We start from the raw sequence: 15,671 nt of genomic DNA, 5'->3' as shown, positions 1-15,671 counted from the left end.
TATTTTATGATATGCTTATTGTTTATTAATATATTATTTTTATTGTTTATTGCTTATTATTTATTGTTTATTTAATAATCAATTATTATTTTTTTATCTCTCAGTTTTTTATTTACTTATAACAAGTGATTGAAATGAAATATTGAGGACTGAATAGACATACATTTGATATATTTTGTCAGATTTAATTAATTATTAATGAATGATTAATGAATATTTTTTATTATTCTTTCAGATTGGTATTGAGTATCATCCAATTAATTCCACCGTAGTCCATGCCAGACCAAGCAAGCACAACTTTTGTAATTTTTCTTAGTTTGCATGTTAGAAATAGATTAATGAATCAAATCAAATTTAACAAATAATATTAATATATATTGTACTTTTGTTAGAAAGTACAATATATATTAATATTGTTAGAAAGTACAATATTAATATATATTGTACTTTCTAACATTATAGAAGTTAAAGACAATATCCTTTGTTATTTGGACCAAAGTAATTAGTGAATCCAAATTATTTTTGCCTGGTTTTCCATTTTAAAATAATAATAATAATAAGCCTTTATTGATGCTTTCAGTGGTATAGCTGTGTAATATTTTGTAGTTGCAGGGATTCGATTCTGCTGTGGTGTGGTATAATAGAAGCCATTATTATTGGTGCTATTTATTCCAGTGTTTGTGATCCATTAAAACTTTTTAAAAATATAAAAACAAAAAAATAGTTACCAAAGGTATAATAATCAGTATCTGCAATAAATTTGCTAATTTTGAATATGATATAGAAAAAGATGTGTACCAAATTGTAACCCCTAGTACTATTTCAATTCTTGTGTACTTAATAGTGAAATGATGTTGATAGGTGGTCATTGCTTATATAGTAGAATATAAAATGCTAATAGTTGTAGAATTAATTAAGAATTTAAAAATATACACTCAGCAATGCTAGTTAGATCACGGAGAAATAACTTATATTTATTTGTTCCTCAATGATCAGGCCATGGCGTCATTGAGGATCTCCATGGTCTGATTTGGCATCGTTTTAACAAAGAAGAGTTAAAACAACTGTAATTTAATTATTAAAAGCTCTTCCATCAATATGGTAGGCATCTGGTATCTAACCAATGGTAGTATGAATCTGGTAGCATCTAACCAATGGTAGTATGAATCTGGTAGCATCTAACCAATGGTAGTATGGATCTGGTGTCTAACCAATAGTAGTATGGCACTGGTATCTAACCAATGGTGGTATGGATCAGGTATCTAACCAATGGTGGTATGGATCAGGTAGTATCTAACCAATAGTGGTACAGCAAGGATTTGGTTTCTAACCTGCAGGTATAGTGGTATTTCATATTAACCGGTGGTGATATTTCATTTCAAACCAATGGTTAGATAGATGTGGTACTAAACCAGTGGTAGTATATGGTACTAATCAGTGGTTGGATAGATCAGGAATCAAAGCACTAGTTTTCATGGGTCTGGTATAAAGTGTAATGAACAGACTTAACAATAACAATTATATCATATTAATATTATATATTTTAATCAAACCAGTCCTGGTATAGATTAGCTATTTTAATATCAAATCAAATCTTAAAGTTGATATTCTTATATTATATATCTATCAATCATGGAAAACAGTGATTACCAAGCATCAAACCAAATATAACGTGATTCTAATACTGTGGAATTTTGTTGGAATATTGCCAAAAATTAATGATTGGATTTTTGTATACCATACTGAAATTAATAAGGAACATTCGCAAATATACCTGAACAAATTGGTCATAGAACATGTAGGAATCAATATTGAAATGACAATCAAATACTCTTATGATTGGGTCTATGTTTATCATAGAGAGCTTTTGTATGAGAATAAATCAGGGATGTTCAGAATTTTTTAAAAATTTGAATGTGTTGGCTAGGGCTGCATTTTCTGGTCATCGTTTTCCATTTTTTTTTTTTTATGGAAATGATATGCATAATTATCAACTTGCCAGGTTATAATACAACATTCTTGCATTTAAATAGCCAATGGGCTTTTTATTAATTATTAAATACCTCTGATTAACATATTGGCTACAAAGCATCCAAACGTAGCACTTTGGTATTGTATGGAAATTCTCTGGCGTTGATGGCCGGATGACTAACTTTTGCTTGGCAGTTCAAGGAAAAACCTGGAAGCAGTGAAAAATACATTCCATTTGTTACGGTTCGATGGTAATGATAATCATTACGGCGGCGCTATCTATGTTTTGGCACATGGGCAACAACTAGAAGAATAGGCGTGGCAGCCAGTGTGTTAATATTTGACTATGATAAAGCCTGAAAAATTCTCGCCATCCCAATCAGAATCCTCGCTACCGACATTTGTATCTTGTCGGTGTCTGAATATGGTATTGACAAATTTATATATTGACGATCAATTGTATTATAATTGAATGATGCAATATTTGATTAGTGAATCCTCATTGATGTTGTGATCAAAAACAAAGAATATAATAGTTGGTAGATTAATGTGCATGTTTTTCCTTAAATGTACTATGTATTAATATGCCAGTTGTGAACATTTATATACACCTCATAATCTTACAGTGTGTCTTAAATACTATAAGCAATTTTGTTTAGGTGTTCATTCTGCTAAGGATGGCACTCATTTTGCTTAAGTCCTAAAATCGTTTGTTCTTGTTTCACGCACATAATGCAACTGAAATCTGGAATAAGATTCCTGGTGCTGTGTGCGAATTTACATCAATATCAGAATTTAGAAATGCACAGAAAGGTAATCTTTTTCAAAGTATTTTTATTAATTAGAATTTTGAGACCTTAATATAACAAGCATTTGGTCGCTGATTCTGGTTTTGGGATTTCAAGCCTCTAAATAGTGTAATTGCACTGCATATTAGAAAGATTCCCACCCATTCTAATAACACTATCAGTAGTAGATAGACTATAAGTGAAACCAGAATTTAAACAATCAACTCTACTATTGTTTATTAATCTAATGTTTGTTAATTATCCCATTATTATAATACTTTTTTTATTGCATTATACAGTTTTATCATGATGATCTTTTTAATACCAGAAGTGTTATAGTGGTTATCATGATCTGAAATATATTTTATATAACTTAAACTAATTACAATTTAGGTGATGGTTTCTTGATGCCAATTTCTTCCGCTCATAGAATATTCCTTGTGGAGCCATACTATGTGCCTTGTTTTTCCAAACATCGTCCGCATATTATAGATCTTGCCATGTAGAGTCAATTGTGCCTGACTGTTCCAAGTTGCTCTTCACAAAGACTATCCGTCATGTGGTCGGTTGCTATGTGAATGATGATGTAACCAGGTCAGTGGTTTATGTATAGAGGTCGAGTTTCATTATCTATCTGAGAATTAAAGCATGTGTCTTGGGGGCGCTTTATGTGACTAGAATAGATAAGCAGTCTAGGCAACATTCTTAACGATTACCGGTATGCAATTTTTTTTTTTTTCGAGTTCAGTCATCTAATAGTTACATCATGTTTTTTTTTTTAGAAATCCGTATTTCTTGCAATCAATCAATCGCTCCATTTTTACGACGCCATTCCATCAGTCATTTTGCTCATGGCGCCAATGCTAATCAATAGTAAAATCTGAATCCTTGTTTGGTCAATTTTTTTTCTCTCTTGCATATTCCGTTTTTTAAATAATTAACAATATATATTATAAACAATTAATAATATATACTGGTATGTATAATTATGTGTGTATGTAGGTACATATGAAGTACTGTATGTTGGTATGTACATATAAATTTATGATGGCTTTCTCAAATTGTTATATCAATATGACTATCGCTTACTGTTGGCTGCTAACATTTTAGTGGTCATGGGAACGTTAATGGATTTTGAAACCTGTGCACATACAACATTTAAAAATGGTTGTTGTGTCTCTGTCTTTTGTGTATTTTAGTTTCTAGTTTTTTATGTGATAATCACCCTGCAAACGTATGGTCAAGTGAGTCCCATTGATCATATGGTTATAGTACAGTACTTGTTTTTTTTATTAATATGTATGAGACTAACTGAATATGCATGAGACTAACAGATAGCCTTATTTAATTTAGTGGTGGCTCACCAATACATAAACTTGAGTTAAGAAATAAAAACAATGTTTCTGACTTGGTTTTCGAAATGATTTTTTTCAACCCGCACCCAGATAATCCTCAGTGTATTGAAATTAATAACCGTGTCTCCTAGCAACCACCTACTTTATACAATGCAATATCGTCAACTAATATTTGTCTCAGTTACAGTATTTGAAATCGAAATAATTATTTTGTGAGCCTTAGGCATAATCTAGTTTTCTATTTTATCATAAATTTTCCTACTTGCATGATTTTAGATAATCATACCAATAATTGAAAATATGCATTATTTTAGATATGGTTTCCAATACCTAATATAATATGTTCAGATAGGGTCACTAGGCACTCTCCTTTCTGAAATTGTATTTTACCTCATATTCAGATATATTTTTTTATTTTAGCCAAATATTAATAATCATTTAATTTTCATTATTTTGGAATAGGGTATTATACAATATGTAATATATGTAATGGTCACACATTTGGTTACACGCACTTCCCAGCATACAAAAATCAGTAAAAATAGTATAAAAATTATTTCGTATTATGAGATATATATAATGTAGGTTTAAAAACATCAACCAGCAAGTAGTGATAAAGCTTTAAAATCAATTTAATTAAGTAACTATAACCAACTCCCTGCTATAACACAATCAATAAATCACCAAATATGTTGTTGCAGAGTTTTTATTTGAGTGTCATTGTGCACCTAAGACACGCTTATTCGGGAGTGATGCTTATAGATTACAGAAGGCAAGCCCAAAGGCAGGATTTCTAAGGGGTGTGGGGGGTGGGTGGTTCTCATTTTTCAAATTGTCCACACTCACCACATCCCCACCATGGTTGGAGAAAATGTTAAGGATAAATACCTCAGATGTCCAGATATGGCACTCCAGTTCATAAGAAATGCTAAATTTCAAAGGATTGGAGTTAATTTCAGGAGCTTCCATGCAAAAGTGACTTTTTTAATATTATTTATAAGGGCATTTCTGGAAAAAGGGGTTCTTTCGAACTCCTCTAGCTACAGGCTTGACCTTCAATATCAGCATGTATTTTACATAGAATCTGACTTGTTGCCAAGTTAGAATTATTTAATCCTTGAGAAGCCAGTTGTTTAATAGTTCCCTGTTTTTAATACAAAATATCAAATGGTGGATACATTATGTACTCTTGATTAAAGAGTTTCAGCATTTTATAGATCTCCACCAAGCAAAAAATATCCATGAATTTGCAGTAGAGGGGGCCCAGAAAGGGACTTCCACAGATGGAGGGTCTATACTACCTCAGCTCCACTGTGGTTGGAACTGATTTAAGAACATTTTTTATTATGGCACATCTAGATGGCTGGAAATAACATTCTCAGACTTTTGAATATGATTTTCTTTTTCTCTTCATTTTTTTTTTTATTTGAAAAATTTAGGGGGCCTGGACCAGTTGGCCATCCCCCTCCCCCCTTGAATAAGCCACTTCGAGAACCAATGTCATTGCAATATTTAACTTTATTCAAAATTTGTAAATTAAACTTTAATTTGTTTATTTAGATTACAGGATTAGTTTAGTTTTTAAAATTTGGTTAGGATTTACTCACCGTAATTTCTTTGATCTTGTTGGAAACCACTAATATTCATATTGAAAATTTGAGACAAAATTTAATGCAACTTACAACAACCTATAAAATGTGAAAAACATTTTGTATATAACTGTCATTTTTATATTAATGTATTTAAATTTTTCTTTCATTATTCATCACAGTTTCCAGAGGTGCCTCTGAGAGTCAAAACATTTAAACAATCAGAACATAATATCATATTCAATCTTACGTATTGCTATGTCAGGTAGACCTTTTTTTTCTTCTTTTTTTTTTGTATTATTTTGTATAAACTGATTTCATGTTTTATTTATACAGTACCTTTGTAAAATTCATGGGGCAATTTTAAGTAGGAGACTTGTTTTGAATAGAAAGTTATGATGTTACAAAGAATTATATAATGCTTTTTTGTAAATGTGTGTGAATTAATATAGTACGCTTGTGGCTTTTAATGCTAACTATAACTGATGTATCCCAACAAGGTCCTGTTGAAGTTCCACCCAGTGTGTACTTGACGTAACAGAGTTTTGCTAGTGGCTTTACATAATTTCGGTCTAGTGTTTGAATCTTGTACAAAGTACTAGCATTGTTCTTTTTTATAAAATTAACAAGTATTCACATACATTTTACATTCCTTGTTAATATTGCTTATCCGGGTCAAAGTTATTGCAATGTTGTTGTGTCATCAGTATTATACTCAGATTCTGCGAAATGCAAATGTTATTTAATTAATTAGATATATAATCATTGATGAGTACTAATTTATCAGAAATAGATACCATGTTTTAGGTGGTGGAATATTTTACTACAGTATTGAATTGATACTTTCAAATTGAAAATTGAAATCAATTCAGTAAATAATAAAGGAAAAGGTAGATTCTTATAACATTTCTACAGCTGTAAGTGGTGGGAAGTTGCAGCCTTAGTTTGTTGATTGTTTTGATGAAGGAAAGTTCTGGATTGTGGTGGACCAAGGATGCCTCCATGATAGTACCGGTAGATAGCGCCATGATTTGAAAGCTAGCTTAAAATTATTGGATAGTTCCATTATAAGCAAATAGATCAAGTAGAAATTGGTGAATGGTTGCTTTTTTGCACAGGACAACAGAATTGTCATAAGGTGGTGAATTACTTAATGGGCTCTTGTGGTAATAACTGCCCATATTGTGGACAGTTTTTAATGTTGTGGACTGTGTCCCCAAGGTGGTAGATGGTTCAAGTGGTTGATGGCTGTGTTAGTGGACAGATCATGGAAACATTTGTCTTTAATGTAGTGGACAGTTCTGCCATAGTGTTGTGAAGAGTCTGTCTTAATGTATTGGAAGTTCCATGTAGGTGGTGAATGGATGTCTCAAAAAGGTGGACAGTTCTTAATATCTTTTAAACATGTTATATTTGATTTATAATCCAAAAATGCTAATTACAGTTTTACTTACTGGACAGCATCATCAAGATGCTTCCAGGTCTTCTAGTTGTAGGCTGCAACCTCTGCCTCCTCCAAGTTTGTCTATAATTGCCTTTTTAGTATTAAAAGAAATAATATTGCATCTGTTGTTCATTTAAACTACTTGTTGAAAGTGTTTTTCCTCTCTCTGGTACAACTTTCAAGGGTTTTTTTTTTTGGATTTTTTTTCTCTCTTTATGTTACTATCCAAAAATATAATTGCCATAATTTGCTACAATTTTTTTTAAATAATATCTGAACATACAATATGCATTATGTAAAACCTATTAATTTACGATTCATAATAGCCAGCAATATATTATACAGTAGTAGGTAATAAATACTCAATCAGGGACGAATATTTTTCCAGACATAAATACTCTTATTTGGATGAGTTTTCCCATGGGAAGCTTATCAGATATCCATACCATCTCTTCTAAGTAAAAATAATATTAGTGAAATTGCACAGGTGCTTCTTGTATATGATGTATATACAAATGTGTATTAGTTGTTTGATGTCATTGACTTAATGAAAATTCCAGTATAGATCAAAGCTTCCTTCCTAGGGTTTTGGCTATCTTGTGAGTGGTCAGATAATTGATCACATTACTGTATTCTACAGTACCGGTATTCCATGTTTATGAAGATAAATGTTTATGTGGGCAGGGTCACTTATGGATGTAATGTTTGTTGGGGCTAGGTGTGGGGATATGGTACTCAGGGCGTGCAACTATGGGATATATTTTTTATCCGTGTTGAAGTTGATTGCAACCATATAACTACTGTATTACATACACATACAATGATATCGTGCCATTGCAAATAAGTTAATAACGAACAACTATGCTTTTTAAAAATCTTTGACTTATCCATTTAAGTGTCATATGGTGGCTTTATTTTTATACCATCTGTTAGATATTTATTATATTTTATCTTTAATATAAAATATTCTATTATAATATTATAATTATTATCACAATCATTGTTATTGTCCAATAAAAAATTCCCAGTTCTTTTGTTATTATTGTTATAATCATCATAGTTATGAATAATATTATATTATTGTTATTTGAGTGTATTTTGTAGTTAATTATGATAATCATAATTCTTGTCAACATGAATTATTTCATAGTGTCAAAGTTAGTAAATATTTAACCAATGTAAAATTAGTAATAAAATGCTCGATTTTGTTAATAATGAAGCTTAAAAATATGGACAATAATCAAGAATTTTGCAGATGTATTGTTATAATTTGCAATTATTAAGGCCTTCAATAACATGTCATTGTGTCAAATATATTTTATAATCAGCAAACATATTAATTTTTAATATTGTCTGTGAGCTCCAAATCTTGTGAAATTAATGTGTTTGGAAGATAGTGATAATATATTTTGGGCATTTGTTATCACCATTACAATGAATATGGAAATCAGTGGTGTGCCATAGTGTCAAATTTATCCTATATTTATCAGTCGTAAAATGAATAAGGAAACTTATATATGAGCTCCAAATTTGGTTATTATTGTTTGGTTAATATAAAATATTGAAATTATACAAGATGTTGTACATAATAAACTTTTGGAAAAGTTTAGAATGTGAATACTGTGTGAGTAAAAATAGTATAAACAAATGAAATCAAACTGTTACACCAATAATTTAGTTGCATTAACCATTACTACAACAGTGCTGTAATGTTCCTAAAGCATTAACTCTATCTCGATGGAAAAAAATACTAGCCCTATTGACATTTTTTTGTTCCCACTGTGTTCACGATTAATAACAGCAAGCTTTTAAGGTAGCTATGGTATAATGCACATTTAGTTGTTTTGAAATAGGAAAAGCATGCTTATAATAGAAAGGATGGTTGGAACAGAAAGACGTGACGGAGGAATGAAATGTGTCTTTGTAAGTGTTTGATTTAGAACTTACTGTTATGTTGCCAATAAATTAAATGCTGCTATCTAATTATTTTGTGTGTTGAGTCGTATTTTTTAATACAAGTAATTTTAAACAATGAGTTATTCAACCAAACAAGAGGAGGAATTGTTTTTGTTAAAAACCACGGAAATTATTTTTTCCAGTGGGACGTATTAATCTACTGAATTATATCTTAGGTTTGTCTAGAGTAGTAAATGTGTATTTGTCAGTTAATAAATACAGTTAAACCACAATTCAAGACCCATCTAATTCTAAGAACCCTTTAATTCAAGACCAGTTTTTTAAAGTACCAACTGATCATCTATCTCTGAACACTAAGCTCGCCCTCTAATTCAAGTCTGTGACCACCTTTTCTAAAGTCCCAAGTGACAAAATACAAGACCACTTTTGGAAAAAAAAATATCCAGCAACGTTAATTGACATCAGTGTGGATTCTTATCGATTTTACGTGTATGTGTCCCGATTTGATCTTCAAACATTGCAGAGTTGCCCATTAACTATTTTCATGGTACAGTACTGTACTTCCTGCATGTTTATTTTTTATTTATTTTATTTTATTTTTTTTTTTAAATACAGTGTTCACACAAATTTTGGAGAATTTGTTGGCCTCATCACATGAACTTAATATTGCGACCTATATGTATAAGCGACAAGATACTGTTGTAATGCATAATGAAATACGTACAATATCCAGTTGCTTAAAACTTCCATGATTTGCTTCCAGTTGCTAAAAAACTTTACATGATTCAGTCATTTAGAAACCGAGCATAGAATAAAATTCAAAGGAAATAATTTTTTTTAAGAGAACTGTTTATATTTGGTTCCAGTTGTTACAAACTTCGCTACATTAATGATTCATTTGGTTCAGTTTCTAAAACAACTACATTAATGATTCAGTCTTAAAAACCGAACACAGAGTCAAATTCAAAGAACATAAATATTCAATTCTTTTTAAGGTGAAAGGACTTTTTATATTTGGTTCCAGTTGCGAAACAAACTTCGCCAAATTAATTATTCATTTGGTCCCAAAGTGCTGGAGAACAATCAGTGGCACTGGTTGCTTCTGCTGTGACCTCTTTGTCTCTTCGGTTGTTTCCCTTTGTTAGGTTTAGGATATTTCCGGTTTTTGATTTTGATTCTTTCAAGACTTTGCGTTTCAAGCGCATAGAGGCTGTCTGTAGCATGCGCTACACAAAATGCACAGCCTTGACCGTTACAATGCTAATTATATCGATGTATTGCAACAAAAACCGAAATCAGTTTTTTTTTTTTTTTACAGTGATGATGTTTTCAGACCTTTTGCAGTGTAACTATAAACGACGTCCTCTCTCTAGTCAATCGAATTATCATTGACTTACAAATACAAGTTTGTAATAACGTCGTTCAAACATATTTTACCATTGTCCAACATTTAGGCCTATCTCGTAATTCAGTGGAATCATGCCGCTACTTCCGAAGTCACCTGTAATTTCAAGGTGTATGATGTCGAGATATTCTATCGTAGGCCTATCATCATATCAGTGTTCTTCCCAGGCCCTTGAAGCATCATGGTACCATGATGCTTGGGACTTTCCCCATGATGCTTGACAGTTGGCCATGATGCTTGGAACATTTTTCATGATGCTTTTTTATACAGTAGTCTCAAATTGCAATTTAGGACATTTCAGTGCCTTCTAATTATTAAAAATACCTTGTGTCAATCCCAACTATGGTGGACTTCAACACTTACCATGACGCTTGCCCATGATGCTAGGGAGAACACTGATCATATGCTTACAAATACGAAAAAAAAAAACACAAACAAAAACACAAAAACAAAAACAAAACCAAAGAAACCACCAGCGTTAAAATAATAACCAATTACTTTTGTTGAATAGCACCAAAATGCAATATTCAGTAATCCTCTGGAAGTAGACCACTACTGCCGATGTCATTTGTAATTTCAAGGTATATGATGTCGAGATATTCCATCGTAGGCTATCGTCATATAATAATAATAATAATAATAATAATAATAATAATAATAATAATAATAATAATAATAATAATATGAATTTATAGCGCATTTTCAGAATACTGTTCAATCGCTTTACATAAAAACTGATAAAATACAATAAAAACAGGCTGCATTATACAATCAGATTACAAATTATTATATAGAGAAACTACAAAAATATACTTATAATTAATTAGGCCTACATATACCTTGAAATTACAAAAAAAAATCAAAACCAAAGAAAACACCAATAGCGTTAAAATAATAACCAATTACTTTTCTTGAATAGCACCAAAATGCAATAATTCAGCTGAGTATTCCTGTGGAAGTAGACCGCTACTGCCGATGTCATTAATTGTAATTTCAAGGTTAGTTATAGATGATACTGAGATTTGTGACGCTTCTCAAGATGTCATCTTTCAACTTTCGTCGACTTTACATCGCGGATATTTCAGTAGGCCTAAATCATGGTGTTGCAGCAGACTAGTGTGTTGCAGAACATCGTCTTTATTTTAGGTGAGTTTACATTACTAATCAAATAAACTGCAACAATAGGCCTACTTTTATTTAGCTCTTCACTCAGTGTGATCATCGACTGTCATACATTAAAATACAATTTGAATTAAAAATGTTAAAATATAAAACGTGATGAGAAAAAAAACCCCAGACAACGCATTTAATACAAATTATAATTGATCAAACATTGGTATTGGCCTGATTGATTGTCCTCCCACTCTAAAACATTTCATTTTATAATTCATTATTTAAGTGAAAAAAATTGCCACTGGGACACAACAAACTATCAGGCTTCCTCAATGAACCACCCGGTAAAGATAAACGTTTGCCCTCGTATTCCAGTTTAAATACGCAACTTCCCTGGATTTACGGGATTTGGAGCCAAAGTACATCATGGAGTTGCACCAGACTAGTGTGTCACAGAATTTCGTCTTTATTTTATTTCGGTCATTTTCAACAAATCAAACAAACTATCAAAATAGGCCTATTTTTATTTAGCTCTTCACTCAGTGTGATCATCGACTGTCATACATTAAAATACAATTTGAATTACCGGTAAATGTTAAAATATAAAATGTGATGAGAAAATAAACCAGACAACGCATTTAAGACAAATTATAATTGATTAAACACTGGTATTGGCCTGATTGATTGTCCTCCCACACTAAAACATGATTGTTCTCAGTTTCATTTTATAATTCATTATTAAATGAAAAAATGCCACTGGGACACAACAAACTATCAGGCTTCCTCAATGAACAACCCGGTAAAGATAAATTTTTGCCCTCGTTCCAGTTTGAATACGCAACCTCCCTGCATTTACGGGATTTGGAGGCAACGTACATCATGGAGTTGCACCAGACTACTGTTTCGCAGAACTTCGTCTTTATTTCATGTCGGTTTACATTTTAAACAAATCAAACAAACTTTCAAAATATTCCTATTTTTATTTAGCTCTTCACTCAGTGTGATCATCGACTGTCATACATTAAAATACAATTTGAATTAAATGTTAAAATTTAAAATGTGATGGAAAAAACCAGACAAAACATTTTTAAGACAAAATATAATTGACCAAACACCTATAGGCCTAATTGATTGTCCTCCCACACTAAAACATGGTTGTTCTCAGTTTCATTTTATAATTCATTATCCAAATGAAAAAATGCCGCTGGGACACAACAAACTATCAGACTTCCAATAAACCACAAAGGTAATTGCCCTCGTATTCCAGTTTGAATTCACAGCCTCACTGGATTTACGGGTTTGGAGTCAACATACATCATTTTTACTTACTATTTAAATACAGTAGAACACCTCCTTTGGAACACCCCTGTTCAGGGGACACCTCTATTAATGGGACACTTTTCCACGAAACAAGGGGAGATATATCTTTTAACACTGTAGCCAACCCCTATTAAGGGGACACCCATTAGGGGAACGGGAACACTTGGGTGTGCAAAATGGTCAAATAACCCCTATTAAGGAAACACTTATTTTTTTCTATTGTATCACAAGAAATACAACAGTCGCAAAATAAGAAAAATTCGCTAAACTTTATACATTGGCACATTTAGAGCGAGCTTATGTTAGACTACGTAATAATAATAATAATAACAACAACAATAATAATAATAATAATAATAATAATAATAATAATAATAATAATATAATAATAATAATAAAAATAGTAATAATAATAATAATAATAATAATAATAATAATAATAATAATAATAATAATAATAATAATAATAATAATAATAATAATAATAATAATAATAATAATATTTTAACTGAAATTGCAAAAAGAATTTTGAACCAAGTAAGATATTCCTTTGGTGTGTTTAATTATTTTCATGGTTTGTTGTTTTGCTTGTATCTGTTTAAGTGGTGTTCTGTTCTCTCCTCATTGATTTGATTGAAATTTGTATTTTGAGAATTTGTCCAATATTCTTCTTGGTTTTTATTTTAATTATTCTGGCATATGTATGAATAACTTATCCTTTTTAATGAATTGTTCTATCGTTTTAAAGTTATTGTAGGCTTACTACTTTACTTCTCTGTTCCGGAAGTTTTCTGAATAAATTGAAATTTATATTAGGCTTTTACTTTTGATTTGTCATGTTTTGATTTTGTTTGTTTTCTTATATTTTTCTTGGGCGCACCGTTTCTACGTGTGCCACTGTTGTAAAAGTGTAGCTTCCAAATAAAGAATATAGAATATATATATTAGGCCTAACTGAAATTGAAAATTCAATTTTGAAATTTGAAATTTTCAATAAACCAGAATTTTCTCCCTAAATCCTTAGAGTGAATATCGGTATAAGGTATACTGCATGTGTTACTTTGTATAAACCAAAAGGTCCACTGATTAATCTCAGATAAGATATAGTGTAATACATACTCCAAGTATCGAAAAGCACGCCATCGTGTTGGGATTCAATATTTCGACATTAATTATGTCATCATCAGGAATGATGATGACATAATTAATGTCGAAATATTGAATCCCGACACGATGGCGTGTATTTCGATATTTGGAGTATGTATTATACTATCTTATCGTATAAACCAATCTTGTCAATTTTGACCCTTAACCATTGTGATTTCTTTTTCTTCATTTTTCGTGCACTTTTATAGGATTTTAATTCATTCATCATGAAACAATATTGCGAACATATAAAACCACTGTTGTTTTAATTACACTTCTGCTGATTTCATATTATAAATGAATTGCATTTGCCTTGAAAATTATTGCTATAAATTAGTAATTCTACTGTAACTAATTATGTCAATAAAAATAAAATTATGAAGAATTGTATGTCATTGTTATATGAAAACATGTCAAAAGCCCCTATTAAGGGGACAATTTCATGTTTTGGTTAGTGTCGCCAGAATAGGGGTACCAGGGGACATCCCTATTAATGGGACACTTGTTTTGGTCCCGAAGGTGTCCCCTTAATAGGGGTTCTACTGTATAGGGGCCTATAGGTACAGTAGTTGCGCTTTTTGGTTTTCCTCACTATTGCGCCGTTCTGTCTTGTCTTTTACATGTTTATTAGAGAGAAATAAATGAAGTGAAATGTATACGTGTGTGTGGGTGGGACGTGAGGGGTATTATCTATTTCATTGCCGCATAAATATTTAACTTACAGGCCCTACACAGCTAACAATTAAATTGCAAACATTTAAAAGAAACAATTTTGGGTACTATTTGTGTTGACATCATTCAATAATTGAACCTGTAACAGTGGATAATTAGGTCTGTCTATTAAATGTAAACAGTTAGGGCCTAATACTGTAATTCAGTAAACAATTAACATCATGGTCCAATAATAAAATAGTTGCTCTAAATGACACTCATTACTTGCTGTCGGAAATTACAATAATGCAAGTACAGTATATTGTACCTGTACATAAACTTGGTGCCACACATGCTACGCATGCATGAGAGCTTCGTATATATCTGTTTCTCCTTACTTCAACTCGTTTATTCTTCATTTCCGTTCTCTGAACTGACTCGAATGGTCGCGACCAAGACATGTTCTGTGTGAGTCAGCGTGCGCTTTGCTTCTTTTAAAACTCGTTAGCAGAACTCAAGGGAGATTTCCAAAACGATTACTAGTATTTTACATAGATCTTATCGATGCGCGTAAATCGACGCGTATTGACCTGGCCACTCGCCTGCACTGGCGCCGTATTATATCCTCCTAAATACTTTAAAATGCACCACCGTTGTCTGCATAGATCGAAGGCGGGAAACTATGGCACAAAATCTGAAATTACAATTATTAATGACCTATTTCTTGTCGAATAGACCTATTAGATATTCGGGCTTTTAGACTCCTGGTTGTGTTTTAAGCCTCCTATCAAACTAATACTATTATCACAAGAAACGAGATGATGGAAAATCACTCAAGCATTGCATATAATTTAAGATTTTTTTTTTGTTTCAATAGATCGTTGATAATTGTTTTTACCCAGCCAGTGCTTATTCAAGTCAAATTAACTATATAGAACAGTATGGAAATGAACACAAACAAATCTATGCCAG

At 31.5% G+C, this 15,671-nt stretch overlaps 1 protein-coding gene across 1 annotated transcript in view; it reads left to right on the top strand.

Annotated features, from left to right (window-relative positions):
- Positions 1-4,692, top strand: part of LOC117100761 (lysophosphatidic acid phosphatase type 6-like) — a 47,779-nt gene extending 43,087 nt beyond the window's left edge. Inside the window, exon 10 of the mRNA XM_033240569.1 lies at positions 236-4,692. The gene's annotated coding sequence lies outside the window, so the exon portion shown is untranslated. The remainder of the gene's footprint in view (positions 1-235) is intronic.
- Positions 4,693-15,671: the final 10,979 nt, after the last annotated feature.

This window comes from Anneissia japonica, unplaced genomic scaffold (genome assembly GCF_011630105.1).
Source record: "Anneissia japonica isolate Jap-2015-1 unplaced genomic scaffold, ASM1163010v1 scaffold670_len1213532_cov191, whole genome shotgun sequence".
Lineage (NCBI taxonomy): Eukaryota > Metazoa > Echinodermata > Crinoidea > Comatulida > Comatulidae > Anneissia > Anneissia japonica.
The sequence above is the reverse complement of the archived record's forward strand: the minus strand, read 5'-3'. Positions and strand labels throughout refer to the sequence as shown.